The sequence below is a fragment of the Triturus cristatus genome, chromosome 1_2 (assembly GCF_964204655.1).
Source record: "Triturus cristatus chromosome 1_2, aTriCri1.1, whole genome shotgun sequence".
In the NCBI taxonomy this organism is placed as follows: Eukaryota; Metazoa; Chordata; class Amphibia; order Caudata; family Salamandridae; genus Triturus; species Triturus cristatus.
In genome coordinates this window covers 171,013,583-171,039,364 of record NC_140580.1, presented here as the reverse complement: position 1 = coordinate 171,039,364, position 25,782 = coordinate 171,013,583, and the positions used below count along the sequence as shown (strand labels likewise).

The 25,782-nt window shown below is 42.2% G+C and overlaps 1 protein-coding gene and 1 long non-coding RNA gene across 2 annotated transcripts in view; one reads left to right on the top strand and one right to left on the bottom strand.

The window, feature by feature from the left end:
* Nucleotides 1-25,782, top strand: part of RBM20 (RNA binding motif protein 20) — a 422,608-nt gene that overhangs the window by 90,939 nt on the left and 305,887 nt on the right. The gene's annotated exons all lie outside the window — the stretch shown is intronic.
* The window catches only part of LOC146867013 (uncharacterized), a 145,030-nt gene that overhangs the window by 78,363 nt on the left and 40,885 nt on the right, over nucleotides 1-25,782 (bottom strand). Inside the window, exon 2 of the long non-coding RNA XR_014961058.1 lies at nucleotides 14,883-14,936. This is a non-coding gene — a long non-coding RNA (uncharacterized LOC146867013). The remainder of the gene's footprint in view (nucleotides 1-14,882; nucleotides 14,937-25,782) is intronic.

The window sequence follows — 25,782 nt, the reverse complement described above, 5'->3', positions numbered from 1 at the left end:
CCAACAGGCTGACCTGCATCTGGAGTGTAGGGGGAGGAGTTGCTCCTAGAGGTGAAGAGGCATGGGTTGCTGCCATAAAACAATTGTCCCATCTCCTGCTGAGTGATTGAGAATCCAGACCCCCACTAATCAAAGGAAGAAGGTGTCACTGGCAGGGTGGCACCCAGAACTGGTTTGAACAGGGTTCAGTGCCCCCTGAACACAAAGACTTCAAAGCCATTGAGGGGTATAACTATGAGACCTGAAGCCCCTGAACTTTGGAGACTGGCTTGATCAAGATTGAACAAGACTGGAGCTACTTCGTGGTCAAGAGGAACCTTTGCCAAGGAAAAAACAACTGAAGAGACTAAAGGAAAGAACTGACCCTTGCTGTGTGTTCTGGGGCTGGCCTGCAGTTTGCTGTTTTAACCAAGGAAAGGCTAAAGGGACTTTGCTGTGTGCTGTGGCCCCCGGCTTGAAAGGACTTTGCTGTGCTGTGTCCTGAAGTAACTTATCCCCAAGGGCCCGGGGTGAGCTGGCTCCCTGTTGCGGAAACTCAGGAATACAAAAGTTTCCAGGAGAGTCTCAGTGACGCTGTTTGTGTGTGCTTTTTGCAGCCTGAGACCCTCGTAAGGAGTACCCTGTGATCGTGGGCACCTGGAGTCCAAGTGAGTCTCAGCAACGCTGTGTGCGTGTGATTTTTGCAGCCTGAGCCCTTCATGAGGATTGCCTTGTTAATGTGCACACCCGGAGTCCAAGTGAGTCTCAGCGACGCTGTGTGCGTGTGCTTTGTGCAGCCTGAGACCTTTGTGAAGATTGCCTTGTTATCATGCACTTGGAGTCCAAGTGAGTCTCCGCAACGCTGTGTGCATGTTCTTTGTGCATCCTGAGACCTTCGCCAGGATTGCCTTGTTATCGTGCACCCGAAGCTCAAGTGAGTCTCAGCGACGCTGTGTGCGTGTGCCCTGTGTCAGCCTTGGATCTTCGTAGCAGTAGCTGCCCAGACCGGCAGCCCAGGAGGAGCTGAGCCGCCGGCCCGAGCCCGCAGTTGCCATTTCACAAAGATTGCATCGGAGGCCCAAGTCGCTGGAAGAGGAGAAGAGAGTGAGGTCGCACCCCCCAGGTAACGTATTAACGCCTGGTGCGGGGTGCGGGCTTGGAGGGAGACGCTCTCGGCCTCCTCTCATTCTGGCAGCGCGAGCCTCTGCTTCGGCTCGTATCGCAGCCCGTACTAGCCAAGGGAGTGGCAGTACCGGGGCCGGAGTGCGGAGCTGCACTTTTTGTTATACCATATCCGTGTTGGGGGCAACTGTTGACAGAGGCTGACTGCGAGTCAGCACGAGTGGCGGAGAGACCGCCTAAGGCACCGTGACCGCTGCTGGAGTGTATTACGCATTACCTTATTTCTGCATAACAAACTACCTGATTGTGTATTACGCATTGCATTATTCCTGCATAACAAACTACATGAATAGTGTACTACGCATGTCATTACTTCTGCATAACGAACTATCTGATTGTCGTATGACGCATTGCATTGTTTCTGCATAACGAACTACCTGATTAGTGTATTATGCAATGCATTATTTCGAAGTAATGAAATGAAATAGGGGTTTTTGTAGAGAGCGTGTTTGCCGTGGCGTCTTAGTGCTAGCTGTCATCAATCTATGCAAGGATCGTCGTAGTCGGCTAATGTGTATGAGCGAATAGCCATGTTTTCAAGGCCTTTCTAAACATTAGCAAATTGCTGTGCTTTCTGAGGCTAATAGGCATCGTGTTCCATAGTTTAGGTGCCTGGTGCAGAAAGCTTCTACCACCCCACTTTAACGTCCTGATCCTTGGGACCACCAGCAGAGAGGCTGATGCTCTCGCTGTGGGGTGTAACGCTTATTGTGTTGATTAAGGTAGGCTGACCCAGTCCCATGCAGGGTCCTATTCAGGATGCACAAGGATTTAAAATGAATCCTTTCCTGTACTGGTAGCCAGTGCAGGTCTCGGATAGATTGGCTGATAGGGCTGAATTTAGGAATTGTGAGGAGTATGCGAGCCGCCGCGTTCTGTAAAATCTGCAATTTGCATATTACACTCCTTTTTGCTCCCAAGTAGAGGGCATTACAATAATCGATTTTGGAAAGTACTAACGCAGTGATGACTGTCTTTCTAAGGGCCATGGGGATAAAAGGTAAAATCTTACGAAGAACCTTCAGAGTGTAAAAGCATGCAGAGGTAATATTATTGACTTGGTCGGATAGAGCGAGCTGGTCGTCTATTTTGACCCCAAGATTTTTTACTTGCTCTACCCGCAAAGGGCAGGACCTGTCTACTTCCGGCCACCAGGTTGAGTTCCAAATGGAAGTGTTGTTTCCAAACATGACCACTTCGGTCTTTCCGGTATTCAATTCTAAACAATTTTCCGACATCCAAGTAATAATGTGACTCATGCAGTTATTAAAACTGAGTGCCACTTCCTCAGGTTTGGATATTAGGGAGACGACTATTTGTGTGTCGTCGGCATAACATATAACTTTAAAACCATGGGAGCGTATGAGTTTGGTTAGTGGAGTGACGTAAACATTGAAAAGGGTAGGGGAAAATGTGAGGGACACCACATGTCAGGCCATATGTACGCGATTTATGTTCATCCATCTTAATGGATTGCTCTCTACCTGATAGGTATGATCGGAGGATGTTTGAGGCCTTGTTTACAACTCCTATATCAGCCAAGTGCTGAATAAGAGTATGGTGATCAACCGTACCAACCGCGGCCAGTAGGTCGAGTAAAACCAGTAATGCCTCCCCCGCCCCCATTAAGCTGGATACGTATATCCTCTGTAGCAGCGATCCATTCAGATTCTGTGGTGTGACAGGGACGGAAACCATGTTGCGCTGAATAGAGTTTATCATTTTCCTCTATGAATGATAGTAGTTCTTTGTTGAGGGCTTTTTCCAGTACTTTTGAGGGGAATGGCAGGCATTATATTTGCCGATAAGTACCTGGTTGTTGTGTTACGCACGTTGTGTTACGCATTGCATTACTTTTCCATTGCAAAGTGCCTGATTCTAGCATTATGAACTGCATAACATTGTGTTAGGACTACAGTAGAATGTTTAGAAGTGCTCATTAATATCGCCAGAACTTACAAGGGCTGACTGGCCTAACAACCAGCCAGGAGGAATAGTACGCATACTCATATGTTGGATTTATATTGTGTGGTCTTATCGTATATCTTTTTATATAAAACGTATACTCGTTTTTTATAAAACTCGTGTGGAGTCCATTTGTGGTGTCATCATTGGGTTGCTCTGAGCATGGTTGCAAATACTTTATACATTGGCCTTGAAGATAAGCCTGGCTGCTCGTGCCAAGCTACCAAGGGGGTGAGCGGGGGCTATCTCAGAAGGTGTCCTTCCTTTCCCTGATGTGGAAACGCAGGTCCCTATTTGTCCTAAGGTACCTACCTCAGCCAACCAGGGATCCCGGGTCTAACACACTCCATATGAGTGGACGGTCCCAGTGGTAATTCCTCAGTCTTAGTTCTTTAGCCAGTGCTGCTAGCTGCTTCTCTGGTTCCAGTAGTAATTCATCATTCTTAGTCCTCTAGGCAGTGCTGCAGTTGTGTCTCTGGACCAGTAATAATTCCTCATTCTCAGTTCTCTAGACTGTGCTGCAAGCTGCTTCTCTGGTCCCAGTGGTAATTCCTCATTTTTAGGCCTCCAGCCAGTGCTGCTAGCTGCTTCTCTGATCCCAGTGGTAATTCATCTTTCTTAGTCCCCCAGACAGTGCTGTATCGGTGTCTCTGGTCACAGTGGTAATTCCCCATTCTTAGTCCTCTAGGCAGTGCTGCAGCTGTGTCTCTGGTCACAGTGGTAATTCCTCATTCTAAGTCCTCTAGACAGTGGTGCTTGCTGCTTCTCTGGTCCCAGTGGTAATTCCTAATTTCTAGTCCTCCAGCCAGTGCTGGTAGCTGCTTCTCTGGTCCCAGGCGTAATTCCTCATTCTAAGTCCTTTAGATAGTGCTGCAGCTATTTCTCTGGTTCCAGTGGTAATTCCTCATTCTTACTCCGATAGGCAGTGGTGCTAGCTGCTTATTTGGTCCCGTTGGTAATTCCTCATTCTCAGTCCTCGAGACAGTGCTGCTCGCTGCTTCTCTAGGCCCGTCAGTAACTCCCCTATTCTAAATCCTCTAGGCAGTGCTGAAGCTGTCTCTTTGGTCACAATGGTAATTCCTCATTCTAAATTCTCTAGACAATCCTACAGCTGCTCCTCTGGTACCAGTAGTAATTCCCCATTCTAAGTCCTCTAGCCAGTGCTGCAGCTGTCTCTGTTCATGCATCCACTACACCAAATCAAAACACATAGTTAAAAGACAATGTCATTTACAATGCCAATAGCTCTTAGCTCTCAAAAATGCAAGACTTATTGCATTGCAAATGCTTGTTCTATGTAAGTGTGTTTTAGATAGATAAGTTGCTTTGTTGGTCCCAAACCTCAAGAGACCTTGCAAGGGGTAGAGAGAAACCAGTAAAGTGGACATGTTGCTGCAATTACCATGTGCCATAGAGAGTAGCTATGAAAGTGGTCTGGATGGAGTAGCCTGCCCTATCGCGGTCTCAACAGGCAGAGACGCTGCCCTTGCCAGTCAGACATCCTAACAGAACTCCTCCTCAGACAGACAGAAAGGTCATGAACGTGTTGGCAGCATGTGAGACTTGGCTGTCTGCATGTGCTCCCTTAGACTTGTGCGTCGTGAAAGCACGCACAGCCATTTTTATTGGCTTTGGTATGCTATTCATTAGTACACAGTCCCATGAGTCTCCAGCGCGCTTAGACTGCTAGAGACAGATTCATGAGGAGAGAATACTGAGCAGAGTGCAAAGCACTTGAATTTTGTAATCGATACATCGTAGGAGAGGGACTGACCAATCAGAAAAGTAAGAATTATGTTGTAGTAGCTTCTAGTCTTAAATTATGCAAGCTCCCTCTTTGTTGAGCTTCTATAGGTAAAAAACAAATAGGCACCATTGGTGGGTTTCAAGCTCAAAGACCAATTGTGAGCATGGCTAATGCCTACATGACAGTTGTGGATGGGACTCGTTGCTGGCCAGCTGCCAAAACACTTAGGCCCTGATTACAAGTTGGGCGGCTAATTCTGTATGTGTATAAACCTCTGTTAATGCACAAGACGGAATTCCAAGTTTGGTTTTATTTAACACATCCAATAGCATGCGTTAAATAATCCAACATGCGTTAAATAATCCAACATGCATTACATTCCAGCAGGTCAGACCTGCTGAAATTCAATAGGGGAAAACATACTGTATTTACTGTAGCATGCAGATTTTGGTGAGTTAAACACCAAATTTTGCATGTTCTTCTCATAAACTCATAATAGATGTTATTTATCACACCCGATAAATTATGTACCCTGTGGTATCGTTAATTATTAGGGGCATTAAATAATGCCACAACTTGTCATCACGCCCTAAGGAGCTCAGATTTTGTTAAATTAGAACATAAAAATACAAGGTTAGCATGCTAAGAAACGTGCATTTGCTTGGTAAAAAGTAATATAAAACGTTTTTATCAGGTGCAGGGTGTCATCATCTTCCACTAGTACAGAGGTCTTCAAACTGTGGGGAGCTGCCCCTGACCCCTCCCCCCCCCCACCCCTCTCACCTCCCTGGCAGCTGTGGCCGCATTCCTGCAAAAGCCTCATCAAGCACTTGTAAATGAAGATGGCCTGGAAGTGCAACTTTGTTTATTTTGTGCATTTCCAGGCTGTCTTCATTTCTATGCAGCTCTTGAAGTGCTTAAAATAAATGGGAAAATTCATAATGTAAAAGAATGTATTTCCAACTGATTAGCTTAACTTGCATTTATTTTTCATTTAAGGTTTCTGCCTTATTTTTTAAGAAGCAGTCAACTGAAAGTGAAAAAGAAGGCAGAATAGTTTTGTTCTTTTTAGCCATGTTTATTCTGAAAGGGTCTGTATTTCACTTTCAGTTAACTGCATGTTAGATAATGAAGAAACCTCAAATGAAAAATAGATGCAAGTTAAGCGAATCAGTTGGAAATACATTCTTTTACATTATGAAATGTCCTTTGGTGAATGTGATCACAGCAGATGAGGGGATCAGTGACTTGTGTATTTATAGTGCTGCAAGATCCCAGCCTGGAACAGAAGGCACTAAGAACATTCAAGTCATTATTTTTAAATTATATTATACATACATTAGGTTGCTGCAAAGTGACTTAGCATTTAAAGATAAAACAAGTACTTTCAAAATATATATTTTAGCAATAGGTAAACTGTACCTGGTGCAAATGTTTGTAAAAATGCCTTCTAAAAGTACACTTTCTAGAATTCAGCTTATAACACATTGACATTATCTATCAAAAAGAATAACTACTTGTCACCATGAAGCTTCAAGTGACTCCATCAATTAAAGCCTATACTGGCTCCAAAGCAGCCTTTAAATTTGGTGATTAACCAATTACATACATTTACATCTCTTTCAGGTAGCAGGCACCCTGGTGAGATGACCTGTGTTTTGCTTATCTCTCTGTCTCTCCCTGGGCTTCACAGCCCAGGAAAACCCCTCCCCAACCCAACCCAGTCCCCCCCCTTCACTGTCATGCAGAGGCACCCCAAGGGCCACATTAACTGTTGCGGGATTATTGTTTTTCTAACAAACATTATGGGAAATTCTTTTGTAAAATTAAAAAAGCATGTGGGTCCCCATAGATCCCGTCCACTTCGACCACTGTTTACATGCAACTATCCTTCAAGGTGAGTCGAGGAGGTGAGAGGGAGGAGGCCAGTAGGTTCACGATCAGACGCAGAGCTCTGATTATCCTGATCCCTTGGGCCTCACAGTATTGGTCCAGGAGAAAGAGGAAAGCAGTGAGATCCCTGGATAGTGCCAAAGAGACAGCCAAGAGGAAGGAGTGCTATAAGGTGGGATAATTGTTTAGTTTACAAATGACAGATACAGTTTCCCTACAGTGATGCCTTGAGGAAGGTAGCGAGTTATTGGTGCTTTTGTTTTTTAAAGGCCATTAGTGCAGTAGGTGCAGTGGCTCTTGAGCCAGAGTAGGGAGGGACCACTGCACCATAATTTTGGCAGTCTAGCAAAAACGGGGTGGGAGACATTTTCCTTGCTAGCATTAGGGGCAAGGTCACCCTTGTGCACAGGGACATGGCCCAAGAAACACAGGGCGAGATATAATATTTTCTCCCTTGTTTCTTTTAATAGAGAGGACAGGCATCTTGCTTTGGCCCTCATCATGGTTGTGGAGGTCCCCTGGAGATTATCTTCCCATTATTTTAAGGATTCCTCATCGGGGTCCTCGAATGTGGGGAGTATCTCCTTTTTAGGTCTCGCCTTAGTCAGCGCATGCGCTGCAAGACATTTAGTAGGTGGGTTTTCAAAGTGCTACCCCACGCTTTGGCTGGCCTAGCGCTTGCGTTCACGCGCGCAGCCGCCATCTGTCTTTCATAGGTCAATAAGTGCATCCCGATTGCGATCAGTTTCGCAGGGCAGAGGCGCCATCTGGCTTTCCTCTCGCTCTCCCGGTGCGCGTGCGCACCACTCGCGTGTTTGAACACTGTCCGAGCAAAGGTTTCACTCATTAGTACCAGTTTAACTACCAGTCAACCTTTAGGAAAGGCCTCCCACTGCACTTCAGCGTTTCAGCATGTTTTTGAATAACTTTTAGCCCTTTTGAGCTGGGATTTTTTTGGGGGGATCAAACTCTGCAGATTATGCATCAAATGATAGATTACGTGGTAAATGTACCAAACTCGTAATTATGTGGAAAATGATTTGGCTGCAAAATCACTTAAATGCTGTGACCCTGACTTTAGGTAATCTCTGCAAGCCTAGATGAGAAAGCCACTTGCAAACTTTTAACTTTAGATGCTTTCGACAAACAGCGTGTGAAGTGTAACCGCACGTTTCTCGTAGTATGCCTTACAGCCTGGTGGCATGCGATTCGAAGCTCTCAAACATATGCACGAGCCACACATGACATGGAGCCAGTTTGCAGCGTTGCACTGACACTCCCGTCTGGTTTGCTGTTTAAACTGTGACATACTCCAGCCACGACAGGCTTGCACTCAGACTTTTACCTTGATAGCAATTGCCTTGTGGTTGCAAACTCTTGTGTATGTAAAGCAGTATGCCCAGGGATTGTGACCGGAATAACTACAGCCACGTCACAGGCATCATCGACTACTGAATACTCACAGTATGCCAAGAATATCCTCCATTATGCATAGCCAGTATTATGCAAACCAGAGATGGCCACAATTTTGACTACAATATGCCAATGTTAATTTACCAGAGACAGCATTGTACCAATTATGACTGCAACATGCCAACATTGCCGATAATTGCCCATTATGACATACGTGGGTTCCATCATGCCAAAGATAGCACTTAAGGGTACCAGATGTACTTTAGTTAAAGTAATATGGCCAGCAAAAGTGAAAAACAAAAGTAACTCATTTTTGTAGCACTGTTACTTGTCATAATTATTTTGTAAATTTTAGACAACATTTCACTTTCGAAGCACGCAATCTTTAATGTATAAAAGCACAGTATCAGTAATAACTTAATTTACAGGATTTATTGAACTTCACCATTCAGGTAATTAATCTTACCGTGGGCCGACTTAAATACAGTTTCCAAATTGCACATGCGCCATAGGCTATAGCGCAAGCTTTATATTCCTACCACCCTCCTGTTGTTTTTCGATGATGTGTTTCCAAAGTCTGTCACTGAGCACATAAATGTTCCAGCAGGCCCATTTGCTTCATCAAGATTCCCAACCAGATGGTGCTATCATCGAGACATACACGTTACGAAACTCTGATAGGCTTTTACTGAAGCAGTCAGAGTCCCAGAAGGGCTGAGTGCGTGGTGTGCCAAAGCTGTACTTTAAGGTCGATTATGACTGCATTTTAAAGTGAGTTCTGCAGCGATTCATAAAGGTAAGCTTGCAAGAGAGATCAGATCTGCATGTAAATTATTTTAAATTGTTTGCACATAAAGTTCACTTCAAAATATATATGTATATATAATTTAAAGAGTCCGGACAATGGATTGCAAATGAGGTAATACTTCATCACAACGGGAAATAAACCTGCCTGTATCTACAGTCCTTTTGCTGCTGATAACGTTGCACAAATAGATGCTCAATGATGTGTGAATATTGTATTTCTGCAAGTTAGTTTCTTTCCAGAATGTTGTGAAGTGTCCAGAGGAATCAAAACCCTTGAGGGCATCTGTGCTTTCGAATATTCTTTCCACAGACCTTGGCCTGACTTTTTTTGGAACGGACAGAGGGCAGCCATTTCACCAGTCTTTTTCCAAGTGACTAGTTTTTAATTGCTCATGGAATTAACACCGTCTCCGCCATCTATACAAGCTCCTAGAGTTAAGGCTCCTTGGGGCATGATGGTGATTTAAGAATAATTCAGATGTGTCTTTCGCTACTTTTCTAACATGTTTTCCTTGTTAACCCTCACAATATTGCGTAATGGTAAATATGCTGACTTAAATGAAATGATGAAAATCTAAGACATTTTGTTAAAGGCACAGTGAATTCCTGTAATTGTAGAGGTCTTGGATTTAAGACCTTCTGAATGTTTGCCTTTTTGTATTTAAGGCCTACAGATATTCTGCCTTTTGTACTCTCTGATGGTAGGTTCTTCTATTGTCATCTGGTGTACCTCTTTGTATGATAAGTGTATATTTATGTGTTCTAAGGAATAAGGGAAACCAAAGGGTATTTAAGGGACCATGGGTATCAGTATTTTAATGAACAGTGATCCCTTACTATAAAATCTTTTAAACCATATTACATAGAGATACAATTAAATCTATGTTAGTTTTCCGAATGGAATAGCAAATGCTTTTATTAAAGCATATAGCACAATACTGAAGAAGGAAACACAACAGAAAAAAAGGTCAACAACCTTTAGAACTCAGACATTTTACATGTGACTGTAATGAAGACCAGCAAAACATGTCACATATTGCGGAAAGTTCCAATGCTCACATATCAAATTATATATCAATGTTAGGAGTCATGATAGTGTTTGTCAATGATGTTTCAATCCCATTATAGAGTATTGGGACCATCATCAGGGCATAAGGAATAATGGCTAAAACGCAAAATGCCAATAGGTCTTGCCTTTGGGACCTTATAAGTGTTTAGCCATGCAACAGTTAATGTTGTTACACCAAGGATATTGTTCTGCATAACTAAATACTTATAAGGCCCCAAAAGCGAGACCTATTGGCTATGCCAATGCTTGTTTTATTTTGGACTTTAAATGAACTGGTGACAAGGAGGGAGGTGCGATTTTGGGTCTGACTCGTTGTTTTTTGTTTTGTATGTTCACTCTTTGAGCCGCTCGCACTCCACCTGCTTGCAACTGTTTGTGCAACCGTACATTGTATAAATGGCCAAATTTAGGGACAGAAGGGAGGAGTTTGCACAGGATTTATTCTCTTTACAGATGCCACAGGGTGATGAGGCCACGGGTAATGCTATCAAGGACGGTCTGAAGGCTAAATTCCAGAAAAACTGAGAGATTGAGGAAACAAGAACTCACCCGTTGGTGGAATGGTGCTACATTGCAACAATACCTAGATAACCATAGGATACCTTGGGGTCTTAGGATACTAACATTCCCCACATTTGAGGACCTCGATGAGGAATCCTTGAACGAATGGGAAGATAATCTCCAGGGGGCCTCCACAACCATGATGAAAATACAAATTAGACATGCTGATAGGCTGTTCTGCTTCTTTTGCAAGAAAAATATAGGATAGTTCTGACAAAATCGAACGGAATTGAATCAATATTTTGAATACTAATTGTGCGGTGCACTTCACATACATTGGTTGATCATAATTATTACTGTCTGACTTTAAAAAAGGGACATGAGGGGGCTCATTTTCCACGCTAGTGCTAGGGCAGAAGGCACCCTTGCTGGAAAAGGTGACAACACATTGGAGCTATTTTTTACTGAAAAAGACAGAGGGGCATATTTACAAGCCTCTAACACCATCAGAGCGTCACTTTTTCTGATGCTCTGGTGGAGTTGCGCCATCCTCCATATTTAGAAGGTGGTGCTAAGCCAATTAACATGGCTTAACCCATCTTGTAAATATGCCCCTTTCCGCTGCAATCTGCTTCGGCAAAGTGGCGGGTAATGGGTGTTGCTGTGGGCGTTCCACCGCAACACCCATTGCTTTTTGATGCTGCTCCAGATTTACAAGGCTGGGGCAGCACCAAAAACTAAGGCCAAGTAATACCGGGTCTTACAATGGCGATATGAGGAGAAATTATTAATTTTTCCTCGTTGTTTCCTATTTCTATGTGTGCTGCATTCTGCAGCACCCATAGAAAGAGCAAATTGCCATTTTTGATTGTTTATGTACAGGAAGGTGTCCCTTCCTGCACACAGACGATCGCCCCTGCAGCACAGGCACCCTTGCAACATGGCGCAAGGGTGTCTGAACTGGTGCTAGGCAACTTTTTTAGCTCTAGTGGAAATGTAGCGGTGCAGTGTATTTTTGTAAATAGGGCGCATCCCTGCATTTTTAAAATGGTTGAGCGCGGAGTTGCCAAATTTGGCATAACATCGAGTTCTGGCATTTTCTTGTAAATACCCACCAGAGTCTGTTTCAAGATTGGAGTGATGGGCAGACATGAGGGTAAGGAGTGAGAGGAGACAGCCTGCTTGTCAGGGCCACAGCTGCTCCGTATGACCTCAATTATGGGGGAGTCTGGTGTTTTCTGGTCAATTTTCGTTTTTGTTTGATATATTTGCACTTTTATGAATCTCACATTTGGTGTGGATTATGAGCTACAGAATAATATCCCTCTCATAAGCTCTGTCCCCTTTGGTCACTCCTGCCCCTCCCTCTCCCCCTATTCTTGCCATACATTTTGGAGGGGGGCCCGATTTCAAAACATTTTGCTTAGGGGGCTCAGAGCAAATACCTTTGAAGACCTCTGCACTAGAGGGACTTATAGAAAGTGTAAGTTGCTTTCAGTACCTGAAGAAACGCTTCCCTCAAGTGTAATGCCTGGGGCAGACTACTAAACCATATGTGTGGGGGTGGGGGGCTTAATGAAGGACTTGAAAGAGATGACAGTGTTAGATGTGCCCTCTGGACTGAAGAACATTGGGAAGGTCCACTTCTCCTGAGCAACCAATAACGAGTGAGCAGATTGGGACCGATATTAGAACCCCATTAGAGTGGTGGTGTATCAGGACCCCGGTGCCAGTGCTATGGGTTAGGGGTTACAGATTTAAAGGACCAAATCCATGATATTCATGAAGAGGCCCCTAGTGTTAATGACTTGTTGAGCACTATGAGGGGACACATTTAGGAAATGTCCATGCTTTTTTTCTAATCCCCTCTGAAAAAGAAATTTTGAGCTGGAATACAGAGTGTGAGGTGATGTTTAATATCTGGCTACACCCTTTTCTGCATAATACATCTTTGTGTATTGACAGTAATACAATCAATATACATGAGTAAAATTACAACACATATCTAGTTATTTAAATAATTAATGATTGGTAACCAGGAAGCATCTTTCTTAATATTCTCTTGAACAATATATGCACCAGAATTATCAACTCTATGACTATCAGATATTTTGTTACACTATGACATATGTGATGTCATAGATACATTCTTTCAACAAGATGTAATCTGCTTACATGCTATCACAATAAATACATTAACAATATGTTTGTTTTGATATCTAGTACAGTCATAAAAATCTAAAGAACCAAGCACAGCGTTCTCTGGTGAACAGTATATTAGTCTAAAGGATTTCATTGCATTTAGACAATATTTTTTCCCGAACAGAAACATTTACATTCAAATAACATATACGGCAAATTACCTTTAACTTCTATACACGACCAGCAGAATTTATTAACTTACATATAGAAGCAGTATATAAAGTTGTCTGTTATAACAGAAAAACAAAGTCTGAGTACGGATAGCAGATCTAAAGATTTTGAAAATCTTTGTCCAAAGATGATTGCACAGATGAATATCCCAAGAGACCTGCAAATCTTGGTCCTATGCAATCTCAGGTTTCAGCTTAGGTATTAATAATGTACTTTGTTGAAAAGTTTCATAAATGTTTGCTCCTTTGAGAATTTATTCACTCCAAATGTGATTAGACAATTGAGGTTAGATTGTAAGAGTGTGACGAACATTTTTTAATTGTACCACATTTGATAAAGAAAAAGCATCCCAAATAAGCAGATAGTTCTTATGAAATGATGAGGGAATAGAAAACTTAGATTGAATCATTTCAAAAGGAAAGCTTTCTTACTCCCTTCAGAAATATGTTTATACCAAGGTAACCCTTAACTCCCCACTTTGCCCAGCAAAATTGCTATTTTTAATTTTAAAATACTTATTATGCAAAATGGGACATATATCAAATGTATTCTGTCAAGAGTAATCAGGGAATAATATTTGTGCAATCATATTATGGCTAATTTTAATAAGGGAAATTAGTTTCTTTACGATCAATTAGACATATGCAGTATTTCAGTAAATGAAACCCCGTTCATGATTTTGTTTATAATATAACACAGGGTGGGGAAGGACCTTTCAAGTATTTAAGGTGTAAAGAACTTACTTGTCTAAAAAAGAGCAGTGATACAATTTAAAATCTGTAACTCTCACACCACCATTTGTTTTACGGTTTTGTAATCTTGAAGATGTATTACTCAACAAAAATCTAGAACTTGAAGCTGCATAAAATATAAAATGGAATTTTAAAAGGCAGCATAGATAATGTGTAACGAATATTTGAAATGATCATCATTTTGATAGTATCTAATCAAACTCACCATGATAAAACTAATGGGGACCAAGAAGTAAGATGAGAATTAATCGTCTCTTTCAAAGATGTAAAAGTATAATCATTTATGTTTTTAACATTAGAGGCAAACCAAATACCCAGACATTTATTTTTTTGTAGGGACCATTTAAAATGTGTGTCTTCGAATATACATTTCATATAATGTCTACTTAAAGTTAAAACTTTGGTTTTGATAAAATTAAGCTAATACCCTAAAAACGAAAAGTAAAGCAATATTTTAATAAAAGGAGATAGATATTTAAGTGGATTATCTGCATAGATGGACACTTTAATTTCTAAAGAATCACATCTAAATCCTATAATACAATTATTATATTTTCAGCCTTTCTTAAAACAGTTTTAGATGTAGAAGCAATAACAAGGGGGATGGTACCATGTCCAAAACTGAAGTAATATGAGGAAGAAGCATTTGTAATATTACATGCTGTAAGGTGAATATACAGGATTCTGATTAAATTAATGCATTTTCTCATAAACCAAGCCATGTAAGGGTACTGAACATATAACATCAGTTTATGTGTGATTAAAAGCCTCTAACACACCTAGTAAAATAGTAACGAAAGAATTAGTAGTTGTAGAGGCTAGAACAGTATTATTGGAGAATACTTTAACATTATCTGTTGCCAGACTATCTTTAACAAAACCAGGTTGATTTTACTTGACAAAATAAAGAATAACAGATTCCAAACAAGTGATTTAGATTTTAGCATACATTTTGCAATCACTGTTAATCAAGGATATCTGGCTATACTTTTTGCCGTAACATTTATCTTTATCTGGTTCTGGTATTAATGAAATAGCAGCCTCGAAGAAAGTCCTATGCGCATGAAGTCAGATAAAAAGGAATTATATAATATCATAAGATTTGAGGCAAAAAAAGAGAAAAGAATGATAAAATGAATAGAAAGACCACCAGGACCAGCTGGTTGACACTTTTTAAATGAATGCATGACATGTAAAATACCTTTAGTTGAAATATCATTTTCAAGCTCCAAGATCTCTACTGTAGATGTATCAACTGTAAGAATGGAGGAAAAGAAATTATCAAAATCTAGCTGAGAAATATCACAATCACTAGAATAAAAATTTGTATAATACTTTTTGAAAGATGCAGCAATATCAACATGGGAAACGGGAACTGATTTATCATCCTCATTAATAATACAATTGATTAGTTTCTTTTCTTTTTTAATTTTTATGTAATCATCAAACAGTTTGCTTACTTTATTTTGATCACAATAAAGTTAGATTTAATATGCTATAAAGTATCACAAGCACTCTGAGCAACAATTGTACGAGGTGCGAATTTGGTTGCAATGAGATCATTAGGCAAAAATGTATCCTAGTGGTGTAAAATATATGTTCTTACAATTTTATGTGCTGGAGTAAGGTGAGATATTGCTTATTAGATTGGGTTTTCATTTTAGCTACAAAGCAGTAGTCAAATATTGAAAGCCACTTTAAAGGTATACCAATAGATGTCTCAGATGGGATATCAAATGTAAAACTTCATCACAAAAATACCAACCTCATTAATGACTTTTGATCAGAAAGGAGATAATTATTAAATCTCCATCTGCTTTTTTTGAACGAATTTCTGAAATATTACATTTATCAAACACAGGATAATGGTGAGAAAGAAAAATAAAATAAAACCCATTTGAGTTGGGCTTTACTAACATAAAATAGTCAGTGCAGGATAGGGTTCAATGAACTGGAGCTTTACTGCCATAATCTAGTCCATGCAGGATAGGGTTCCATGAACACGAGAATAAAAAGAAAATTGAACCATATCTGAATTTTACAATCTCCAAATGTACGTCAAGGTTCTGGAATTTATAGTAGATTTAGAAATCTTATTAGATTTGTCAGGAATACATTTGGATTTTCTATCTCTAAATGGATCAAAAATATTATTAAGAGTTCCATCAGATATTATCATTAGAAATAGTAGCTAATTTCATTTGTATATTTGACTGAAACAAATTAGCAGAATCAGAAATGTTAAATAGCAAAAAACACATTTTGTCAATATTAACATCTACTAAAACTCATCTTCACTCTGTATCATACTTCTAGGATACCATTTCTAGTGTAAAATTCTTGTCTTAAATTACAACACTAGCTTTACCCCATATTGCAGAAGAATATAACACATCTCCCAGCCATTGGCATTTGAGTTGCAAGGATTCCACATCATTACAATATGTTTCATGCAAAAACACAATATTGGTATTCAATTTACTAGGCAATACTTTTCTTTTCATGAGAGGATTACCAGACCACAACATTCCAGGAAACAGAATTAACCGTGGACAATCAGACTAATCAGAATAGAGGCATTGTATGCAAAACCCTGTAGAAATAGCACAAAGATAAGGAATGAATAAGAATAGCAGTAATAAAGAGAGGCAAGAGACAATATAACATTTGCAATATAAGAACCTGAGAAACAAATAGATAAGTACATTTGAGAAGAATCAGTAAAGAGAAAAAAGATAGAGAATTGCACAAGAAGATAGGATAAGAATAGCAGTTCAAGTGAAAGGATTCCTAACTGGTAAAGAAAAATGATTACAAATATAACAGATGTAGAACCATCAGGACATCAGAACTAGAAAGGCCAATGGAGAAACAGAAAACAATATACTAACAATAGTTCACCCCCAAGAACAAATGTTAATAAACAAATAGTACAGCTTAATAATGTTTTGAAGGTGATATTTCCATTGTAGAAGAACAGTTCATATTGATATATTCTTTGAGCTCTGAATCTTCAAATGATTGAGTGACACCATTGTCCTTAATCTTGAAAAAGACAAGGATTACCAAATGCCATCTTATATTGAACTATTATAAGGTAGATACCATATAAAGAATCTCTTTCTCCCCGATATTAGCAGCATCAGAGAGAACCTGGGAAATAAAGAGCTGATGAACAGACCAATTAACTTTTTCTTCTCCTTAGCAGCTTTCACAACTTGAAGAAGATCTATTTATTATAAGAAGTGCATAATCTTTTGTGCTCAGTCTATGGGCTCTTTGCATATTCAGTGAAGTGGAGGTTGGTAGCTCAATAAATTCAGGGATATATATTTCCCAAAATGCAGAAAGATTTGGACCCTCGACTGCTTCTGGCAATCTGTAAAACCATAAGTTGTTCATTTGATTGGGATTTTCTAGATCCTCTTTGTCTACAAAATGATGTGGTTACAACTTTCCCTTATTTAATGATCCCAGATTGAGTAGAAAATAAAAAAAACAAAGTAGCACAAAAGTGCTTTTTTTAAGGTGTAGGGGCTGTCAAAAATGTGCTGCCTGACCCTCCCCCTTCAAAAAATTATGAAATAAAATTGCGAGGATTGTGGGGGTGGAAGCAACAGAGGAGTGGATGGGGTTAAAGTAAAAAATAAAGGTGGGTGGGAGGAGGAGGGAAAAAAGTAGCATGTGAGGAAGGGAGCAACATGGCGGGCGGGGAAAGAAGTCTATGGGTGAGTGTAAAACATAGGGGTGAGGGAAGAAGCACATGAAGGAGAGTTCAACGAAGAAGCACTCAAGGTAGACAGCTGTAAAACACATGCACTCTGATAGAGTGTTTAAGGAAAAATAAAACCGTAGTTTCCTAAAAGTGAGCAGTAGAAGGACACAAGCCAGCCATTAAGATGATGACAAAGAGTTTATGCTCTGGAAGGAACAAACACAGAATGGAACAAGATGGAAAATGAATGAATCAATCTATCAGTAGATGTGCAGAGTGCTACTTGTCACCTGTGAGGGTATCCAGGTGCTGGCGGGGTCTAGTGACTAGCCGAATAGCGAAACCTTCATGGACTGTTGGAACTCTGGAAGAGAAGGGGAGGTCTGTAGATAAAAGGGTATCTCGTTCCATGTCTTTGCTGCTAGGTAGGAGAAGGAGCAACCTCTACATGTGCTACATCGGATGTGGGGGTGGTGAAGGTTAGAGAAAGGGATGCAGAGAGGAGGTGTTTGGTGGGCTGATGGAAGTTCAGGAGGTGGTTCACGTAACCAGGTCTGCAGTTGTATAGGTCCTTTATATGCATGGGTCCCTAGCTTAAATTGGCATATATTCTGTACACGGAGCCAGTGGAATGTTTTGAGGTAGGGGGTGATTTATATTCATCAAGAGAGATCCTGAGCAAAGCTGGCTGCAGTGTTCTATATAGTCTGTAGTTGGAAGAGGTGAGCTGCGATCCCTGCGTAGAGAGCATGGCTGTAGTCCAGTAAGCTGCAGATGAGGGCCTGGGTGACGGTGCTACTTGAGCTTGGGGGGTAGCCATTTGAATATCATACGAAGCTTGCGTAGGATGAAGGACGCAGGTGAAGGAGACGGAGTTGGCCTGAGTCGTCTTGGTTGGTGTTTTATCCAGATGATGCCTAGGTTCCTAGTGTGGTCAGTGGGATAGGAGAAGGTCCAAGTTCTGAGGGGATGTGTTCCATGGGGACCTTTTGTTTCTGAAAATCAGCACCTCTGTTTTGTCCTTGTTGAGCTTCAGGCAGTTGTCCTTCATCAAGTTGGCGACGTCTGTCATGCAGTTGTGGAAGTTGGTCTTGGTGTTGGTGGTGTCTTCAAAGAGGGAGAGGCTGAGTTGTATGTCGTCAGCATAGGATATGATATTGAGTCCATGGATTTGGCGATGCTGGCCAGAAGTGTCATATAAGTGTTGAAGCGGGAGAGACTGAGCGAGGATCCTTTGGATACTCTACAGATGATTTCCTTAGAGTGGGAGGTGAAGGTGGACTTTTTGTGTTCTTCCGGGAAGGAAAGAGGCGATCCATCTGAGAGCGGCTTCTCGGATGCCTATGTTGTGCAGCCTTGTGACGAGTGTATGGTGGGAGACCATATCGACGGCTGTCAAGAAGTCTAGGAGGATCAATGCTGCAGTCTCTCCTCAGTTGAGTAGGGCTCAGATGTCATTGGAAACCGCAATGAGGGCTGTCTCGGTGCTGTGGTTACTGCGGAATCTGGATTGGGAGGAATTGAGTAGGAGGTTTCATTCCAGGGGAATCGTCCAGTTAATTCTGTTTGATGAGCTAGCGCCTTGACACCCTCGGGTGAATGTTCGCGCTCTATAAGTTTCCTTCTCATTTAATTTCATTTCAGATGTGAGTTGTTGGTTGATGGCTTTTTCTAATACTTTGGCCAGGAACAGGAGCAGGGAGATTGGTCGGCAGTTGTTGAGTTCGCTGGGGTCTGCCAATGGTTTCTTTATTAGGAAGTTGGCTTCTGTGTGTTTTCAGTCCTCGGGGAAAGAGGCCATGCCAATTGAGGTGTTGAACAAGGTGTGAGGCTGATTCTGGCTTCACGTAGATTGAAAATATGGTGAGGGCATGGATCGGTTGGGGCCCCTGAGTGGACCGAATTCATGATGGAGGCGATGTCCTGTGGGGCAAGCTGACTCCATTCAGTTGGTCGGATGTCTGAGGTGGTAGTGGGATGGTTGTGTTACTTGAAGAAGTCGTGGTGTTGGGCTGGGGTTTTAAGTTTCTGTAGATGTTGGTGTTGTTGCCATGGAAGACGGTTGCAAGGCTGTTCCTGTGACAGGTTAATGTTATTTGATGCAGCTGAGTGGTTGGAGAAATATTTGACGATGTTGAAGAGTTCTTTGCTATTATTGAAGCTTGATTCGATGCTTGGTGATCCAATTGTTGAAGTTTCTGGTGTTCTGATCTATGTTGTCGGAGGAGTAGAGGAGGGTTGTGTTGAGGGTGTTGATCCATGTGTCCTTTGAGACTTTGCTCCAGCTGCAGAGGGGGCGTTGGGCAAAATGGGAGCAGAGGTCTGTGAGCTGGTGATGTTGAAGCGGAAGATGAAGTGGTCAGTCCAGGTGAGTTCCGTGATGTGGCTGTACCTGATGTGATAGCTGGAGGTGAAGATTGGGTCTAGAGTGTGGCCTGCTGTGTGCGTAAGGTTGTGGATGAGTTGGGTGATCAGATGTTGTTCATGCTGTCAAGGAGGTTGGTAGTGTTAATGTCATTGTGGTCTTCGATATGGAAGTTGAGGTCGCATAGGAAAATGTTGTTAGAGTCTATGGCGAGGGGTGCAATGAAGTCGGCGATGAAGTTGCAGAAGGCTGGACATGGTCCTGGAGAGCGGTAGGCGAGGGTGGCTTTGATGGTGGTTTTGCTGTTTTTCTGGAGTCGGAAGTTGAGGCATTCCATGGCTGGGGTGTTGTCGTCATTTGTGATGGTGCATTGGATGGATTAGTTGTGTATGATGGCGATCCCTCTGCCAGGCTTGTTAATGTGGTGGGTGATTTTGGATCCTGCAGGTATTGCAGTGATGATGTCGGGCACAGAAGTGGGGTTGAGCCAGGTCTCAGTGAGGAAGAGGATGTCGGGTGTGAGGGTGAAAATGAGTCTTGGATCTCGGTGGTGTGTTTGCATAGTGAGCGTATGTTAAGAAGGGCACATGCGAGTTGGTGTTTACTGTTCAGGTGATGTCTGTGGTGTGTTCTGTGTGGGGCTGGTGTGTGTGCTGTGGCAGGTGAAGTGGCAGTGCATGCAGGTGAAAGGTCATCGGGGGGCGGAGGGCCAGGGGTTGTGGTGCTGGGCACGGCCCAGGCACGGATGAATGCATTTGGGCCTGGCAGCGACAAGGAATGCCTTTGACTAAGATGCAAAGTAGAGGCAGTTAGAATAAAGTCAATCAATGGGAATCAGTGGCCGGGCTTTAAGCCCATTGTAAGTACTTGGTAAGCCCACAATAGGTTTAATACAATCAGACAACTTCTGCTGTTTGGTATGTGAGTCCTAAAAGCCATTCTCCCCAAAACAATCTTTTTTTTAAATGTTTTTGACTCCTCCTCTTCCTGTTCCTGTCAGAAGCCCAAGGACTTACTGGGCCGCCTCTTCAGTACCACGCTGAAACTAGTCCATGGGGAGGAAGGAGAGGAGAAAACCCAAGGGTTCAGACAAGGAAGACTTGGACTCAGAGTAATTTAGATTTGCGTTAAGTAATGGGACATTATCACAGTCTCTATCTTCCTTGCCATAGTCCGAACATAGTAGCAAATTTGACATCTCATCCCCTTTGACGCAAGATGGCCGCATAGAACCCTTGCCCTCGATTGTGGTCAGCTCGAGGCTGGATGCAGCATGCCTATGAGCAGTCACGAGAAAAGGTGCAAACAGCCAACTATGAAATTAGTAAAAGCAAGATTGAATAATTTTTTTAAAAAGTAACGAGACAGTAACCTTGCAGTATTTACAGAGGAGCCTACTTGCTTTGCAAACACCAGCATAAAGTTGGATACCCGGGTGTCCCGGATTTGCCGGGACGGTCCTGGTTTTCCACCAGCTGTCCCAGCAGATTTTAGGAAATTTAGCTCAAGCCTCGGTTTTTAGAGAGAGTCGACTGAAAACGGTGGGATGTATCTTTTTATGTTTTGCAAAGCAGGGATAGTAAGCAGCTGTTTTAAGAAAGCAATTTAATTAACAGTCATGCTACTGGTTTTAAAAATTGCATTTTATTTTTGATCTTAGTGCCCCTTCTGTAATTCTCTGCTAAGGAACACTGTCATTCTGTGCTGTTGGTTGAAGTAAAGTTGTAGTCCTTCTTCTATTTTTGGGAAATGTCACGGTTTTTAGCTTTAAAATTCTGGTCACCTTAGCATAAGGGCAGACATGCCTGCCTCTACACTCCCCCATGACGTACCACAGTTTAATTCAGCTTTGACCCCAGCCCGGGAAACAGAATCTAAACGCTGCCTTTGTCTTCCTCCGTGATAGCACTCTATCGTCGTGTGCTCTTCCCCGATATCGGGCTGTCACTCCGACTAAACACACTGCCCGGTCCGGTCGCTGCAGCTGAGGACCACAGACAAAAATAGTAAAGAATGCGCGATGCCGCAGCCGGCTCCTCGGAAGCCGGTTATCCAGCCTCCCGTGTGACCTGTCAGGAGCGATACGGCCTGTCATCATCAACAACAAGAGGGGGAAAGAAAGCGAACTGTCTGGGTGCTCCGTCGACCTGATAAAAGCCAGGCTGGAGGACTGGCTCGGTGTCAGAAACTGCCGCATTACTCGGAGAGCGCCGGCTGGCCTCAGTCCCACGGTTATCTCAGTCCAGGCGGGCGGCGTCCTGAAGTCCATTAGGCCCTTGAATCAAAGGGTATCTGAGAGGAACCCGGTTGAAATAGATGCTGCTACCCTAAAGGGAGATGTCGTAGTTGGTTTCATCCTGTGCTCGGTTGCCTGCCTTTGTGCAAGAAAACACCTCACTTGAAAGGCATGGTGATTTCAGCAGTGGCCGGGTGCCCCCACCCCTCACCATTGGATCTTGGGCTGCTTGTCGCCTTGGATGGGCAGTTCCCTAGTCTGTGCCTGCCCACGGCTCCATCTTCAGTGATTTGAGGAGCAGGGTTCGACCTTTGCCTAGCCTAGTCAGGCCTCGGTGCCTGGTTGTTTTTACAGTTGCAGTTTCTGATTGGTTCTTTGCTGGTGCCCTGTGAGGGTATAGTTTCACAGCTCTTTTCAGGGTGCATGACAAATTATTGGGTTTGGGTTTTTATCAGTGGTATCACTTGGGGCACTGAGAGCGCTTTTTCTGGGACTTGAAACTCTACGTGGCATCATGTTTCTATTTAGAAGTCAAGTGCGGAAGGTAAGGTCATCGCACTGCTTGGTACCTCTAATGAAAACATTATGCAATTACAGGACTCGGTCAGACTTGCATGCCCCACATATTACATCTCCAGCCTCTCCCATACCGCAGATGACCTTGTCTGAGATGTTGCTCAGTCCATGACGTTTGCCTGTGCACGGACACTATCATTCACTCGAGAAGAAGCCTCGTGTAAGCCTCTGACTAGCATGCAACTAATCCTTTCCCATCCTCAATGACCTCTCGTTAACAGCCCTAATGCTTCTTTCCCCACAAGGGCTCCACAGGTCAGTCAGCCTCTGAGGGAGGAGACAGGAGAGAGTTAACCTCTTCAATGCCCGTGACGAGCTGGTCTCGTCATGGGCCGCGGTCGCGCTGTGCCCATGACGAGACCAGCTCGTCATAAACCCCGCCCGCTAATACAACGGCCGGCACAGGGCGGGGAAAGGGGCGGGCACTGAAGGGGTTAAGAGTTCGAGAAGAGGAAAGGAGAGGAAGCAAACTGGGGTGGAGAGCAGCGAAACTGAGAAAAAAGATGGAGGCTAGAGGGAGATCTAGATGGAAAAAGCTGAGGTCAGGAAGAGGAGAAAAGAAATCGACAATAGAGAAAGAGTGTGCAGAGTATTACAAAGAAACAGGTGAGATGGAGTGATGGGTTGATTAGGAAGAGATAAAGACAAGAAGGAAAGAAAGGACAAAAGGAAAGAGCATAGCCCGTAGAGATATGCAAAAGAAGGACAAACAACAGAAATGAGAAGATGAAGGCGGTGAATGTGGGGATAAGAAATGGGGAAAAGGAGCAAGAAGAGAGAGAAAAACAAAGACCTGAAGGGAAAGGGATGGTTAAAATGCAAGGCATAACGAGAGGGTGAAGAAAGAACTAATATTAAATGATCAAATGATGAAAAGGAGTAGAACGAGAAGGAAAGTTCAAGTGGAGAGGCAGTGAGAGAAGTTCAAGTGGTTCGGTAGGCTGTAATAAATTATTATCTCTAACAATGTTCAGTGGGTCTGGGGAAGATTAAGTCAAGTGCCAGGTTATGCCTGCCACGCGTTTATTGACATTAGAATGGCTCATTGAAGAAAATGTCCCTGGTTGATCAATTGACAAAATGGAGGGCTCTACAAGTTACAAGTTTGAATCCTCCAGCCAGTCTCCATATTTCATCATTCTGAGAACCATAAATTGGTTAATTTTAACATGTGTTATCAACAGTGTTTAGACATGGAAGAAGTGTGGTAGGTTGGGCTAACTAAAACAAGATAAGTTAGTGTTACTCCATGCAAGCTCACCCTCTCTTTTAGCCTTAATTGTCCTGTCAGAAAAAAAGGACTGTGAGTTACATTTCTATTTAGTGACAGTAAAGCAATGTATATCCACTGGCTAGATGTGTAGGATATAGGTATTTATTTTAATTACCCTTTTGATTTATTTATGTTGCTGTACATATGATGTTGAGGAATATAACTCCTTGTAAAGTTGCGTCACAAGGATAAAAAAAAAAACACAGGATGTCACTTCCTGTGATGCCAGGTTGTATGAAATTAGTGGGCTCCCGCACTTTCCTTTTTTTGCATGGGTACCCTAAAAGCCTATGATCGACCCTGATTCCTGCTGCCCAACATTGCTATGGGGACTGTGCCCAATGTAGACTGATTGCGTATAAGTGCTCAGCAAAAATGTTCACTGGCTGATATCTACACATAATAGCAGTCATGTTGCCTTTAAAGTGAACAGTTGGCATTGCTATTGACTCCTGGTTCTAAATACAGTCAACAGACTAACATCTAGAAAGGACTCCCCAGCTAAAAGTGGATCTAATGCTGGACTTGTCAGGTTATTGGGGCACACCCCTTAAGTGCCCCTTTCAATGGCAGAAGACAGAGAACAATAAGATTCTGGTAAATCGAAGCCTGCTAAATAGAGGTTTGCAAAATTATCATTTCACCAGCGGATTGAGAAGGTGATGAACCTCCCAAAATGTTTCCTGCCCCTTGAATGCACTGCAGAAAATATTTTGGGGTGATTTTCCCTGTAAAAAAGTTTTTGATGTTATGTGTTCTTTTATCTGTTCTTACAAAGGAAGTAAGATGAACCAGGTGTTTTCCTCTGAGTATACGAGGGTGATGAAGACACTACATATTTTTTTGTGGGATGACTAGGGTAGAAAATTCCTCTGTAAATAAGGTTAGGCAGAAGACACTGGACATTTTTCGAAGGGAATGGGTGAGACAGGTGAGACAGGTGGGGCTGGAATTCCTTTCTATGTTGGTGGAGGGGATAGTAGGAGGCGAGTCACACAAATTATTCTTGCTTTCCATATTGGAGGGAGCAGTCTAGACTAAGTAGTTTTCCCTGGAATGGAGAAGACAAGGAGTGAATGGTCTTTTTGTCTGGAAGTGGAACAGGTAAAAAGGTTTATGGGCCTGATTCAGTAGCTTTTTTTTTACAATCATTTGCAATGCCAATTGGTCTGGCTTCAAAGGAATATTGTATGGTAATGTGAAGCATTACAAGTAGATAGCATTGGGATAAATATGTACATGTGTGGAAGCAAAGAACTGTAAAATAATATTGAGATATGTTAAAAAATCAGGTTGACAGTTGAACTGTCAAGCCAGACCTCAAATTCCTTGTAGGTTGCTGATGGCCCCCTCCCATCTCTGCTGTTTCCAGAGAAAAACACCATAAAATATCTAGTCATCTAAGACATTTTAATAGCATTACAATGACAGACATGTGTGTCCTCCTGAAAGTTCAAGCTCAGGCAGCTAGATAAGTGGACAAAATGATCACAGTTGGGTGGAGGGCAAGCACTTTTTTTGTGAAAGCACACAGCTTCTGCCCAATCAAAACATTTACTCTTGGCTCCCTACATGGGCGGAGTAAAAGCCCCTCTGGTGTTGATTCTCACAAAATTGTCTGGCGACAGCTGCTCTATCAAGCCATACTATACTGAGAAAGCAATTTATAGAGTGAGGCAAGGGTGAGAAGATGTTTCTATTAAGTAACATAATTTAATCATATAAATATTCTAGTTGAAATTCTCAATTTTTATATTTTGGAATGTTTCTGGAAACCTCTGACTATCATATATTTATAAGAGTACTAAGATGTTTTTTTAAATTCTTTATAATTCAAAAATATACCCAAATTAATTAGTAAAGCATTGGGAAAAGGGTCTTTGACTTCAGGGCTTTGTGTATTTGAACCCTTGTGTGGGTTAAAAATATTTTGTTG